The sequence below is a fragment of the Lactuca virosa genome, chromosome 5 (genome assembly GCF_052849685.1).
Source record: "Lactuca virosa cultivar CGN04683 chromosome 5, Lactuca_virosa_CGN04683_v6, whole genome shotgun sequence".
Classification (NCBI taxonomy): Eukaryota; Viridiplantae; Streptophyta; class Magnoliopsida; order Asterales; family Asteraceae; genus Lactuca; species Lactuca virosa.
The window spans coordinates 56691451-56707850 of NC_136430.1; the positions used below are offsets into that span (position 1 = coordinate 56691451).

The 16400-nt window shown below is 35.4% G+C and overlaps 1 pseudogene across 1 annotated transcript; it reads left to right on the forward strand.

Moving 5' to 3' along the window:
• The first annotated feature begins 11413 nt into the window (after window positions 1–11413).
• On the forward strand, window positions 11414–13634 carry LOC145116278 (polygalacturonase 1 beta-like protein 1; annotated as a pseudogene). The gene is made up of 2 exons (XR_013711959.1): window positions 11414–11565; window positions 11663–13634. The product of XR_013711959.1 is annotated as a polygalacturonase 1 beta-like protein 1 (transcript).
• Window positions 13635–16400: the final 2766 nt, after the last annotated feature.

Here is a 16400-nt window from a genome sequence, read left to right on the forward strand (position 1 = left end):
TGCATTCGACAATGATCCAGTATGGGCAGTCTGCCAGGGAGCCAGACCATCTCGAGACTTCAGATTACGAATTGAGTAAATGTGATCATATTGCAAGGGATTCGTTTATTTTCAGGTTTTGCAACCCTGCGAGGGTTGGTTACGGTTGCCTTGGAAAGGCTAGGGTTATACTCGGGGTTGTGGTTCAAGTTGTTTGGAGTGTAAGGAATGAGAAGAAACGATTTCAAGGACGAAATCAAATTTAAGTGGGGGAGAGTTGTAACATCCCATTTAAATATAATAATTTAATAATAAACCCGGAACCCCGAGAAGCGATTATTATTATTATTATTATTATATGTTATTATAGTCCAAAATCTGATAATAATTATCTGGGAGTCGTTTTCGGGAAGCCAAATGACAAGATTTGAATCTCCAGGGGCTAAAGTATAATTTTGGGATTTAATTTGTAAAGATTTATGGAAGCGGGGACTAAATGGTAAGTTCTGGACCTAACTTGAAAAGGGATTTTCATAGGAAGGGCCATTTGGTAACAATTGGATCAAATTTGAAGGAAAAACAAGATGGAGGGGCTGGTTCTGTCGTTATGGGAAAATGTTATAAGGGAGTCGAGGTATAAAACCTGCTACCCTCTCAAACCCTAACCCTAGATCGGATATGATGCAGTCGTCACCACCCTCTCCACCCTTGTTCCCCCCAGCCGCCATTACCCTCTTCTTCCTCCTTCTCCAACTCTGGCGCCGCACCACCACCCGTTGCTCTTGTGTTTCCAACCAACAAATCCAACCAATGCCGCCCGTAGCCACTTGTGATGTCCTCGGTGTTGTTCCAGCGGCTCCTGTCGACGACTCCATTCCAACAGGTGATTGCCTACGCTGCGCCGAACCACCGCCAGTCGTAGCGCCATTGTTGCTGCCATTGATGACTGTTCTATCAAGATGGCGGCTGAGTTGGTGGTTTACGATGCAAATGTTCATGGGCGTGGGTTTTTGGGTCGATTAAAAAGCCAGGAAGAACCACCATGGCAGCCGGCCATGGTGGCAGCCGCCAAAGAAGAAGCTGTTACCGCTGCTGCCGCCTTATTGTGTCACCATCGCTGTTGTATGCCACCAGGTGGGTGGTTGGGCTTGTTTACAAACATAAGAGTGTTTGTGTGTGGGTGATACATGATAGGATTTCACAAGAGGGCCACCACCACCACTGTGAGGTGGTGGCTGCCACCATGAACCACCACCGGCCACCATAAGGGTGGTTGTGTGTGTATTATTAGTATGTGTGTGTTTTATTTGGATTAAGTTGTAAATTGTAAAAGGTGGCCGGAATAATAATAGAAAATCCATAACCACCACCGTGAGGTGGTGGCTGCCGCCTCCTGCCGCCACCGGCCGCCGTGTCGAGTGGCGATGTGCTTTGCCTTGTGGTGTTGATTCGTTGGGATGCTTGAAACCCTAATGGGCCCAATGAGGCTCAAAGTGACCTAAAAGCCCAACCATTTTATTAATGGGCTAGTATTGGGTTGAAAACCCTAATGCCATGAAACCCTAATTTTGGGAATTTATCGGGACACACACGGGAATTATTTAATAACTTGAAATATTAAATAATAATCATTGGTAAATTAACCCAAAGCAGTAATAGACTTAATGGATTAAGCCCTTAATGGGTTAAGTAGGAACACTTAACCCTAATCATCATTTCATGTGACAAACCCTAATTTTAGGATTATAGGCTTGGACTTATCAGGACCCACATTTGGGCCATTGGAATGGAATCGTGCATTAAGCCCAATCACACCATATGACTTATTTAGTAAAGTGAGGGACTTAATGGATTAAGTCCTTAATGGGTTAAGTGAGAAACACTTAACCCTAATTGTCATTTTATGTGAAACCCTAATTTCACTTGGACTTTGTGTTGGGCCTTTCTATCGGGCTTTGGCGATTGGACTATTAATGGGCTTTCCAAGAATAAGCAAATGGACTAAATAATCATATGAGGTTTAAGACAAGGCCCATGCGAGAGTCTCGGGCCCAATTTGGAAAATTGGGCCATAGATGGGCCATAACTGGGCCTGTATGATTATGTGATATTGGGCCATGGGAATACAAATAGTTTGGACTAGAATAATTGAACGGGCCTTAAGGAAAGACCATGTAGAGGTCTAGGCCCAATTTGGAAAATTGGGCCATATGTTGGGCCTTGGCCCATTACTTGACTTTTGGGCTTTTGGAGTGTGAGTTGGACTTTGGGCTTGGAACCCAATTATTAATTGGGTATTGTTTGATGTTGACAGTTCGGAAATCTGTCAATCAGCAGCTGGAGTGTACCTGCGGGACTTCAGCAGTGCCAGGTGAGTTCTCCTCACTATATCAACAGGGTCTAAGGCACCAAGGCCGACCCTTTATGGATTGTTTTCGGATTATTGCATGTTATGCTTATTGCTTTACATCCTAGTAGTTAGGATGGTGATATGCTATGCTTTAGTGACCCGGTTGGGTCGGTATCCTGGTATATAGGACGATGCTATGTTAGCGACCTGTTAGGTCGATATCCTGATTATAGGATTGTTGCTATGCTTTGTGATATGTTAGATCGGTTTGACTGTTATATATATACATGCTAGTGTTATATGATGTCTATGTGCACATGATTGTCCTGGTTATAGGATGATGCTATGTTAGTGACCGGTTAGGTCTGTATCTCGGTTATTGGGATGTTGCTATGATTGGTGATCTGTTAGATCAGTTTGACTATTATATGAAATGAGCTAGCGTATGATATTTATGTGCACATGTTTGTTTGATTGGGGGTTGGGTTGAGGCAGTCCTGCTCTGTGCTGTAGGCCAACATACCCGGCGAGCGGTCCGGATAGGCTGTAGGCCCTGCGGAGAGGTCCAGACGTGCCGAAGGCTCGGAGAGCAGTCCATATAGACTGAAGGCCTGTGAGGCGGTCCAGTCAGGCTGATGACTCATTATGCATGCTGTTCTGTATTGGTTATATGATATGGTTATGTTTGTATGGCGTTGGTATTTTGGGGAAACTCACTAAGCTTCGGGCTTACAGTGGTTGATTTTGTTTCAGGCACTTCTGATGATTGCGGGAAGGCGAAGGCGTGATCGTGCACCTCCTCATATTTTCATGATTGATTCTTGGGATACTCTGATGTATGAACCATTTTGAAAACAAACTGTAATAACTAAATGGTTTTGAAATGTATTAAAAAGTTTAAATTTGGCTTGAATTTTATGGGTGTTACAAAAACTGAAAGCACTAGAAAGTCTTCACAGAATACATTGTCGAGCACACTAGGGATACACCATCGTATAACAAACGTTTCTTTCAAATCGGCCTAACATTTGTTTCTATAAAGAGTCCGTCGCCATCATTCGTCATGGATTGGCGTGGTCCTCACCATACCAGGTTCATGTGTTTCGAAATTCCATCGCCTTAACTGACCGATTAACGAAACCCTCGTCACTCGTAACGACAACCCGACCCAGACCTCAGAATCGTCTCCCTCATATTCTTAACCCTGAAGTACTCATGCGAGGAGTACCTTACCCTCCGAAACCTTTCTGATGTATACTCAACAGACCTTCCCGAACTACCACTCGTCCAACAGATCAAGTTCAAGCACAGAGGCTAAGGACGAATACAGCCCACATATCACTATTAAGTGTATACGCGAGGGTGGTATATAATTATGATTATGCGCATTTAGTATGTGTGTTTCCGCCCTATCTCATGTTCCTTGTTTGGTTGTGGACCTGGGCCAGAGTCGCACATCCGACCGTCTTACTAATCTTAATTATATACGACTTGTATACACGAGGTGATGATAGATGGGCCAGGTATGAATCTTATCATGGACGTCAGGGCAAAGTTGCCCAGGTCTACGAGTGGATATTCTACCATTCAGAGGAGTACGATCCCAAGAGTACTGCTAAGAAAGCTAATTTCGAGACGATATTCCCTTTAACGGGGGGATGATGTGACAACCCGAAAATTTAATTCTTGTAAAAATTCACTTGGTCAAAACTTATTCCTTCCATTATCTTAAATTAGATGGATTATTGGTTTATAAGTGTTGAAGCCTAGTTAACTAAGAGTGTTATAGTTTGGAAGAGAAAATTCTTAGGAATCAAGAACCTTCGCATGGACACAACCCCTTCCGAGGCCGTGAACCTCGCAGCCGTAGACCTCGCAGCCGTGAACCTCGCAGCCGTGAACGAGGCCGTGAACTCGGACCGTGAACCTTTGGGCCGTGAACTCCTCGGCCGTAATCACCTCGTTATATATATAAGTGTTTGATGCATTTTATCTTCATTTCTTCACTTCTGACCGTGATCTCTTCCATTCTCTCTCAAGTATCATCCTCAAGAACACCCTCTTCTTCCATTAAACACTCCTTTTCTATTACACCTCTTTGGTATACCACAAAAGGGCCTTCAAACACTCACCAATCCACGAGATCGTCAAGTGTTCTTCATCTTTGGGTCGTGAACCCTTCACTGGGTCGTGAACCATTCTTGTGTTCTTGGGTCGTGAACCCTCCCAAGGGCCGTGAACCCTCCTTGTTGGGTCGTGATCATCTTTCAGCCTCCTAACTTTCTTCTAACACTTCTTTGGACTCGTTTGTGCCTCGGGACTTCATTCGCGGAACTTATCATTCTATATCGAACCTTCGGTTGAATCACCCACATAAGGTGAGTTCATACCCCTATAATCTATCTTTTAAATGTTTTTAAATGCTTTTAAGTGGGGGGGGGGGGAATACAAGTTGAACACAATAGTATTGTGTAAATATTTACCTGTGATAACCATCACATTAAAGAATTTCTTATGCTTTTTTAAGTGATTAAATCAATTCAAAAACTCTTTTAAAAAGATGTTAGATTGTTGTTTATAAAACTCCTTTTTTAAAGTACATGTTTAACTCAGTAGCTAATTGAGTCTTTTCAACAAATCAGGAATAGTTCAAGAAAACATACTAGTAAACTATAATAGGTATAGTTTAGGGATTCAGTACATAATATATTCTAGAACAGAGGAACAATACATGATTCACGTACTTATACTTTACACTCCCAGTAACCTAGGAAGGGAACGTATCATTAACTCATTGTTTAAAACAAAATATGATAATACACATGGTATAAGGATATATATGGGGTACATCTACAAAGTACCAGGTTATATATGGGATACATCTACAAAGTACCGGGTTATATATGGGGTACATCTACAAAGTACCGAATTTTATTTAAAAATGGTACATCTACAAAGTACCGGAAAATAATGAATAAAACATAGCAATATATAAAACTCACAACAGTATCGACTGAGGCGTTTAGAGTACATGATTTCATTACTTCTACTAGTCTTCCTAACCAATAGAACAGCGCCACATAACTTCCTAGTAACATGAACATTCAGTTAGAAGGGGGCCTATAATGCTAACTTTATGATTCCTTGGTGGATACATTAGGGATATATATTAATCGGATCCGACAGGCAGTAGGATGTGTGCTTTCCGCTTCATTTCCTGTTCCTTGTTTGGTTGTGGGCTTAGAGCATATTCACACAGTCTACTATCTATTCGATCTTAGCTATATATATATATATATATATATATATATATATATATATATATATCCTGTATACACCAAGTAATCATAGGGAGTAACATGTATGGGTCAGGTGATAACATACAAATTCAGTATACCGCTTTCTAGTACAAAAACATACTTTTTCGGATAGATCATTAAGTAAGTGAAACTAGAAACTTATCTATAAAAGGTTTGATTCGCATTATTAAACCATTATAACTTAAAGGACCTTTAGTGGTTAATTCTATAATACCTTAGTTTATACATAAGGGTTATATATAATTAATATCCGACAGGCAGTTGGATGTGTGTTTTCCGCCTTACTTCCTGTTCCTTGTTTGGTTGTGGGCTTAGGGCAGATTTATACATGTAACTGTCTGTTCGATATTAGATTATATATAACTAGTATAAACTAAGTGATTATAGAAGGAACTATTGTGGTTACCATTTTACTAAAAGGAAATATATTATTTTCTTAAGGAATGTTTTCTTCAAATATAAAAGAACTATTACAGTTAACTCTATAAGTACCAAATGAATACGCTAGGGTTATATACAATTAAGATCTAACAAACAATGGGATGTGTGACTTCCGCCTCAATTCCTGTTCCTTGTTTGGTTGTGGGCTTAGGGCAGATTTACACAATCGATTGTCTGTTTACTCTAAATTGTATATAACTTGTATCCATTTAGTACTCATAGAAGGAATTGTAGTGTCATTTTTACTTATCATTCATCACATCAGAAAATATAGCATTTTCTGGAGGAACAGGCGAACTTTTCAAAAGAACTTATATTTTACTTTTCATAACTAAAATACTTATGAACTCACCAGCTTAAATGCTGATCTACTCTTTCAAAATAACTTGTATTCTAGGGAAACTAGTAGACAGGTACGCGCACTGGGATTCAGAAGATGGAGTATAGTAGCTTCATGTCTTGTTTTGTTATTTACTTTTGGAGTCTATCTTTTGTGAATCACATGCTTTGTAAACACTTTAATATTAATGCAATGGTTGTTTGTTACTTTGATTACTATGATGCATGTGTTGTGGTACTACAAATGACGTCCTCCGCCCCCGAACGTTTCTGTCGTTCCGGTTTGGGGGTGTGACAGAACACAGCCGGTGACATTGTTACCACCTACACATGCTATGATTATACTTCTGGATTCATCCGTCGTTGCAATCTTACTGATTTGGAGGTACTAATTTTGATTTCTACTACCAAACTTTCTTATAATTCGTCAACATTTAGGATCTTTACCCTAATTAAAAGAAAATTTTGTATGGAATCATATTGATTAGTTTTGTTTTGCAGCATGATACAATTATATTGCAACTATTTTTTAAAAGTATATAAACATTATATCATCCTACTTTGCAAATCTGCAATAGGATTCCAACATTTGACTTTACCGGTTAGACTTTGGCCAAAAAGTTACTTCTTCATCTCTTAATGTTTGGCTTAAGCCACTGAGTTTGTTATTCCACAAACAAGATTTTATAACAATAATTTTTTTAATTGTTCGTAACAAACTATGTTGACCAAGTCTATTATTGTCAATTTATTTTAAGTTTAAATAACAAACTATGTTGACCAAGTCTATTATTGTCAATTTGTTTAAAGTTTAAAGGTAATCTCCTTAATCTTTGGGTTAAGCCACTGAGTTTGTTATTCCACAAACAAGATTTTATATCAATAATTTTTTTTATTGTTCGTAACAAACTATGTTGACCTACTCTATTATTGTCAATTTGTTTTAAACTTAAATAACAAACTATGTTGACATGTGGTCTGTTGGCTCCATATTTGGTACTCATTCTTTCTGAATTAATTAAGTTCGTTATGTATTAAGTCAAAAAAACACTAATGTGTTCTTCAAATTTGAAGACATCAGTAGTCAGAACACAGTCGATGACATTGTTACCACCTACACATACTATGATTACATTGCAATCTTTCTGATTTGGAGGTACTAATTTTGATTTCTACTACCAAACTTTATTATAATTCGTCAATATTTAGGATCTTTACCCTAATTAAAAGAAACTTTTGTTTGGAATCATATTGATTAGTTCTGTTTTGCAGCATGATACAATTATATTTCAACTATTTTTTATAAGTATATATACACATTATATCATCCTACTTTTGCAAATCTGCAATAGGATCCCAATATTTGACTTTACCGGTTAGAATTTGGCCAAAGAGTTACTTCTTCATCCCTTAATCTTTGGCTTAAGCCACTAAGTTTGTTATTCCACAAACAAGATTTTATAACAATAATTTTTTTAATTGTTCGTAACAAACTATGTTGACTAAGTCTATTATTGTCAAATTGTTTTAAGTTTAAATAACAAACTATGTTGACAAAGTCTATTATTTTCAATTTGTTTTAAGTTTAAAGATAATCTCCTTAATCTTTGGCTTAAGCCACTGAGTTTGTTATTCCACAAACAAGATTTTATAACAATAATTTTTTTTACTGTTCGTAACAATCTATGTTGACCAAGTCTATTATTGTCAATTTGTTTTAAACTTAAATAACAAACTATATTGACCAAATATATTATTGTCAATTTGTTTTAAGTTTAAAGGTAATTTCCTTATGCCCAAGGGTATAATTGTCAACACGAGCATATACTCTACAAAAATTAATTTTTTTCATGAATCTTATATTCTTATTTATGCTGATTATCATTCCAATTATACCGTCAATGATAAACACTTTCCAAAATAATTATATGTATATTTATCATGTTTCAATACATAGAATCCAGACATTTATGATTAAATCGTTTAATAAGGAAATATTATCTTTAAATCTTTTCAAATTCATGTACCCTTATCAATTTTAAATCCGGTCATGTAATTATATCTTATTAATTATGGATGTAAATCATATATTTTTATAACTATTTTAACTTAATATAATATTAGGACTCATGTTTTCCAATTATACCCTTCTCCATATTTTGTTATGATATATAGATATAGATATCTTATAAAATCACTGTTTACCATTCTATATATCATTATTAACCCTATATAATATTACATATCATACAAATCACGAAAAAAATTGTTTCTTCAACCTCTTAATCACGAAAAAAATTGTTTCTTCAACCTCTCTTTAGACTCGTTGTTGCCTACTTCCATCATCCATCATCCATAACAGGTTTCATTATCCTCTGTAATGTTTGTTTTTGTTGTTATATTATGAATCATGTATGGAATGGTGTTTTAAATATGTTTATCATGTATGCAAACTGCTTTATTTTTTCCTTTCTTTCGTGTTCAAATATTTAATAATTCTAACTCTTCTTAATTCACATTCTGTCACCGAACTTCCTTTGTCGAATGCTATTTGATTTCCGTCTTTATTGAATTGAAAACTGTTTTTTTGGTGAAGGTGTGGTTTACACTTTTTCCTTCATTAAAACGACAATCATGACAGCAACAATCGTTGTCAAGGTGCATAAAACCAACATGCTGGAATATATCGATGTATTAGGCAACAATGTTTACAAATAATATGGACCATTTATGTTACAATCTCCTAAATGAACATGTATTCAATATATTCTGCCACATGGATCATAATATAATTTCACTTTCAATGTTGTCCCATATTATCATTAATAACAATTATATTTCAACTATTTTTTAAAAGTAAATACACATTATATCATCCTACGGCAAATCTGCAATAGGATCCCAATATTTGACTTTACCGCTTAGACTTTGGCCTAAAAGCTACTTCTTCATGCCTTAATCTTTGACTTAAGCCACTGAGTTTGTTATTCCACAAACAAGATTTTATAACAATAATTTTTTATTATTGTTCGTAACAAACTATGTTGACCAAGTCTATTATTGTCAATTTGTTTTAAGTTTAAATAACAAACTATGTTGACCAAGTCTATTATTTTCAATTTGTTTTAAGTTTAAAGGTAATCTCCTTAATCTTTAGCTTAAGCCACTGAGTTTGTTATTCCACAAACAAGATTTTATAACAATAATTTTTTTTATTGTTCCTAACAAACTATGTTGACCAAGTCTATTATTGTCGATTTGTTTTAAGTTTAAATAACAAACTATGTTTACCAAGTCTATTATTGTCAATCTGTTTTAAGTTTAAAGGTAATTTCCTTATGACCAAAGGTATATTTGTCAACAAGAGCACATACTCTACAAATTTTAATTTCTTTCATGAATCTTATATTCTTATTTATGCAGATTATCATTCCAATTATACCGTCAATCATAAACACTTTTCAAAATAATTATATGTATATTTATTATGTTTCAATATATAGAATGCAGACATTTATAATTAAATCGTTTAATAAGTAAATATTATCTTTAAATCTTTTCAAAATCATGTACCCTTATTAATTTAGAAACAATCATTTAATTTAATCTTATTAAAAAGGTTTTAATTCATCTATTTTTGATATATATTTTTATTTAATATAAAATCATGACACATGTTTTCTAATTATATCTCTATGTTTGTTAACCAACTTTAATTCGTCATTATCTTCACCAATATTCTTTAATTTCATTCTTTGTATTATAGATGCTTCAACAACTCTATTTGCTAGAGGTGTTGGCAAAACTTTTATTTCCATATGTTCAGCAAATGGACATTGCTTACTTTTGATTTATTACCATATCACATTAGACAAACCTCACAATTGCAGATGCGTTCATTAAAATTAGTAAGATATAAGTTTTTTTAGACTGTTATACTAATTATTTTAAATTAATATATACTTTTATTTTAATATTTGATATATGTTATGTATGTCAGGACATTTAATAGAATTATGCCCTATAGAACATAATATAATTTTAAGATCCATTTATAGGTTAAAATCTATGTAATACACATGTTGATAACATAAATGAGCAAAAATAACAACATACTTTGAAAGTATGTTGCTATAAATAACAAAAATTGTTCATGTTACTATTTTTGTTAATAATTTTTTTATAGTTTTTAGAACTCAATAAAATTATATATTTCGGGACATAACCCTAAAATAACAATCAAAATTATATAGGTTTTGTTAATAACCCTAAAATAACAAAGTATACTTCCAAATTATAAAAAAAAAACAAATAATATCTAAATAATAAATTCCAAAAATGTTTGTATGTTTTTTATACGTTCCTCCGCGTTTAACGTATGTGATAATCTAGTTACTCTCGTTAGGAAACCATGGTTTTGATTCCTTTAGACATTTTTCCCTTTGTGTTTTGTTTACTATAAATGCGAAATACAATTCAAACCTTACTTCTCTCAACTTTATATAATTATTCGAACCTCTCAACCAATTTTATGGTCCTTTGCTAAAATTAAAAGCATGGTCTTTGAGAGTGTCTTTTTCAACATTTCTGTAAAGAACACCCTAAAGAAAAAGGAAAGTGAAAATGTCCGAAAGAAGCCACCGATCTTGTCTTTTCATTTCAAGCTTTTATATTGAAATCTTGGAGTCAAGTCCGGACAAATAGTTACTAGTCGTCATACCACCTAATGCCCATATTGTACCATCACAATAATTCACAATAATTCACTCACATTAAAAGTAAATAAGTGTAGTATAAATAAACGAGACCAAATTTGTAAGAGTCAAGATGTGTAAAACATTTATTTATCAAGTAAATTATAAATAAACCAATACAATCTTAGTTTATTTGAAAAGTTTGTAGATAAATCCAAATGGTTTGTTGAGTTACTTAAAACAAAAGGTAAAAAGAAAGAAAAAACAAATTACAAGTTATTTTTTATTTATAAAATCCCATTCCCCTCCATAAAATCTCACCATCATCCACCCCACGCACACAGTAACCCACCTTCTACACACACACAGACAAATGAAGATGGACAAAAGAGTCAAATTTAATATCTGCTGCTTCTTGTTCGTATTACTATCATCCATCTTCGTAAGTTCTTCACATTTGGCTTCTTCTTCTTCTTCTTCGATTAACTTGTCTTTTACCTTAATTTGTTTGCTCTTACTCATTTAATTCATGCATGCAGGTTTCCATAGTCGAGGCTACCCCTCCTGGTGTTGCGAACTTGAGTAAATCAAATCCTTTTTCCCCTAATTCCTCTATAATTCGTTACTGGAAAACCCAGATCTCCAATCGTTTTCCGATCCCTTCTTTTCTCCTTTCCAAAGCTTCACCACTCTCACCTTTCGAATTCTCATTATTCACCAAATTAGCTTCCAACCACTCTCTTTCGTCTCATCTTTCTTCCTTCTGCTCCTCCGCCGACTTATTCTGTTTCTCCGATCCCACCTCCATTAATTCCGGTCGTCTAAAAGACACCAACTTTGCTGTTTACGACTCCAAACGTTTCTCCACCTACGGCTCCTCCCAAATTGGCGGCGCCGACACTTTCAAAAACTACTCGGAAAACATTAACTTTGCATCCAGTGGTTTCGCCAGATACAGCGGCATATCCACCGGCCACCATGAAGGATTCACCTCCTACGCGACTGACGCCAACGTCGCTAACTCAAACTTCACCAGCTACGCCACCGATGCCACCGGAGGTAATGGCGATTTCACCTCCTATATGCCACGTGTCAATGTGCCTGATCTCCGGTTTGCATCCTACTCAGCCAACGGAAACAACCATGCCATGTCGTTCAAGAGCTACGTCGACGACACAAACTCCGGGAACCAGCAGTTCATGAACTACGGTAAAAATGGGAACGGAGTTCCGGTGGGGTTCACCGGGTATGGTGACACGTCGAATGTAATCGGGTCCACTTTTTCTCACTATGCTGATCTGGCAAACGGTGCGAATGATACTTTCAAGGCGTATTCATCAAATGCAAATAACCCAAAAAACGATTTTAAATCATATGGTGGTAATAGTGGAAATGCCGGGTCGGATTCTTTTGTGAGTTATCGAGATGGAGCGAACTCGGGTACAGACACATTTCTGTCATACGGTAGAAAATCAAATTCGGGCAAAACAAATTTTGTAAATTATGGAAAATCATTCAACCCGGGTTTCGATTCGTTTAGAGAATACGGTAAAGGATCCACGGGTCAATCTACCGGTTTTAGTATCTATGCTTTGAATACCACATTCAAAGACTATACCAAAACTGGTGTCACATTTGGTCAATACACAAAACCCGGGTCGAAAACGGGTCCTACCAAGGTCAGTGGCAGTTCGGCAAATAAATGGTCAGAGCCGGTTAAATTCTTTCGGGAGAAAATGTTAAAGAAAGGGACCGTTATGACAATGCCTGACATTGTTGACAAAATGCCTAAACGGTCGTTTTTGCCCCGGGCCATCACGTCGAAATTACCGTTTGCCACTGACAAACTATCTGGTGTGAAGGAAGTTTTCCAGGCGCGGGACAGTTCTGTTCTGGAGCGTGTTTTAACCAACACGCTGTCAGAATGTGAGCGGGCCCCGAGCCAGGGTGAGACCAAACGGTGTGTTGGATCAATTGAAGACATGATCGATTTCGCGGTTTCGGTTTTGGGTCATGATGTTGTGGCAAGGACGACGGAGAATGTTAAAGGGTCAAAAGAAGAGGTGATGATCGGAGAAGTCAAAGGGGTCAACGGTGGGAAGCTCACTAAGTCAGTGTCATGCCATCAAAGCTTGTATCCATACCTACTCTATTACTGCCACTCTGTACCGAAAGTGAGAGTCTATGTGGCTGATATACTTGACGTGTACAATAAGGCAAAAATCAATACTGGTGTTGCAATATGTCATATTGATACGTCAGCATGGAGCCCGGAGCATTTGTGGCACTTGGGTCGGGTCCGGGTCTCATTGAAGTCTGCCATTGGATATTTGAGAACGACATGACGTGGACCACATCGGATTGAAGATGAGCACGTGTGTTTGCTTTATAATTCAGAAAGTCGTAGTAATGTTGTTGTCATGAGATTTTAGAAATTTGATTGTTGTGTAACTTGGTGTTATTGTAATGGTTTTGAAATTTTTATAAAACAGATATTGTCGGATTTTGTTAGATAGATGTCCATAAATAAAATAATGAACACCCATACTTTATTGTAAAAGAATATTTAATTGTAATGACTAATAAATGTGATGAAATGAAAACGTACTGATAACATGGACTAACACGTGATATGAAATCAAAATATATAGATAATTAAGATTATATTATACAAGATAGTACACAAAATAAATAAAATAAAACAAAATTTAGCTAAATAAAACGAGTTATATGAGTTGAAAATTGCTTATAATTAAATTTAATCTATAATTCATTAAAGAAATAAGATCTGTTCCTTTTTGAGTTTTGACCCATACTTGAGAATATCCAAGTCACTTTTACATGTCGATGTATAAAAGTAATCATTTGTATAGTTGTAGGATGGCCGAAGATGGAGTGGAAAGAGCGGAAAATTTGATGTAGAAAGAAAGATGAAGGAATAGAAGTATAATCATTCTCAACAGGTGCCACCTTTATATCCCATCTCATCTGTGTGGCCTTATAGAATTCGCTTCTCAGATTTCTACCTAATTTTTTTAGCTTTTTCATTTTGGTATTTTTAGCATGTTTACATATAATTTACCAGTAATCAACATTTTTTATAAATCACATTTGATTTTTTGTTTGCCCAACTCTTTTTTGCTTTGATTTTATGATTCACATGTGTATACAAAGTGTCCCAAAATCTTACCTTCTGTCGTATGCTTTTTGATTCTACATTTGGTTACAATTCTCATTTATGATTTATGCGTGCTTGAAGTAGGACATTAGAAGCTATGAAAAATGAAATGATGGGTGCGATTGCGTGCTGGGAAAGAAGCATACATAGGCAGGATAAAAATGATTTAGAATTGTCCTTTTGTGGTCACGCATGCTAAACAAGTGGTACACTATATCCACTTTCATCCACTAAACTTGCTCTTTATTTAACACATTCATATGTACCCCATGTTCCATTTGCGTCCAAAGGATTCTTGTAATTTGGTTGTTTTCATTAATTATTAGGATTAGGTATGAAGAAAATGCAGTTGGTGTGGAATAGAGATTTACATAAAACTTATAGGACTAATTATAGGGACCCAAATTAAAGTGTTGATATCTCGAAAAATCATGTATGTTTCTTTGCTTCAAATTAGTTGATTTGTTACTTGTCCCCTGTTACTTATTTGAAATGTTTTGGAAGTATTACCTATATGATTTGTTTGCTATATGGCATATATGTTCATGGCATGAAACTGATGTTTGGGACATGTTTTAGTATGAAAAATGTTGTATGATTTTGGAAATGTGATTTTGAAGTATCCTTACTTGTGTATTGCATGTAGGATGGGTGTTGAAAGTCCTCATGACTTTTATTACAAGTAAATGGTGAAATTCCCGTTATAAGGATCCAATATCCTTGTTTGAAGTAAAAGCTTCGTGATAGGCTTTACAACCCATTTCATGGAAGGCATGTTGAGTGGTTATATGTCTATCCTAAATTTTCTAAGGAGGATGGTGGGTAGCCATCGACAACGGTATAAGTGAGTGACTTATTTGGAATCTGTCAGACCATTGAACCCTTAGTTGTAAGGGACTTTCTAGAGAGTAGTTGATTGGGTTTGGGTTAGTTGTATATGCATTTGTATTGTTTCTTCTATGAATTTATACTAATTCAATATTTTTACCGCTAATTTGTTGAAATGATTATTAGAGATGAAATTTAACCATCCATTGATTAGATAACAAGTTCAAGAAGGACTATAGAGCATTACAAACATAAGAATAAATAAGGGATAACGACTTAAAATGTAATATATTTTTGGATTTGTACACATTTGGTCATTGAGTTTTTTTCGTTCATATTTACCCCTTCAACTTGTTAAACTGTAAATATTCAGTCATTATGACCGGTTACTCCATGTTAGCCGGGAAAAATGACTTAATTGGATAATATATTTCTCATTTTGTAGACATTTAGTCCATAATATTTTGTATACAGTTAGTCCTTAATATTTTTTTGTTTCAAAATAAGTCATTTTTGTTTTTGTACTCATTCAGTACTTATGAATGATTTCTTTAGGTTGTTTATGTTTATGTCCATTGCGATCTCGACTGCTTGGTTGCGTAAGTCTTGTGGTTTGACTTAGGTCTTGTGTTCTAAACGTTGTAACTTCTTTATACGATATCATATTTTAACGATCTTTATATCCATGCGTTCGTTTTTTGAGTCTACCACAACTTTCGTTAAGATCACTCTCGTTAAAATGTAATATATTTTTACTTACGATTTTATAAAAAAAAACATCCATACATGCATTCATAAAAACGTATGGATATAAAGATCGTAAGAAAAAATATATTATTTTTTAACGGTAGTAATCCAAACGAATGTTGTGATAGACTAAAATATGAACGCATGGATATAAAGATCGTTAAAATCTGAGATCGTATGAAGAAGTTATGACGTTCAGAATACATGACCTAAGTAATCAAGCAGTCGAGATCGTGATGGACATAAGCATCAAAAGCCCCAAACACCTTATCAATGGTTGTCCTACGTAAGATGTCGTGAGAAAAACCTAAAAAAATCATTTATAAGTACTGAATGAGTACAAAAACAATAATGACTTATTTTGCAACAAAAAAAAATATTAAGGACTAAATGTGTATAAAAATATTAAGGACTAAATGTGTACAAAGTGAGAAATATATTACTCTATTAAGTCATTTTTACTGGCTAACCTGGAGTAGCCGATCGTAAGGGCTGAATGTGTACAGTTTAACAAGTTGAAGGGT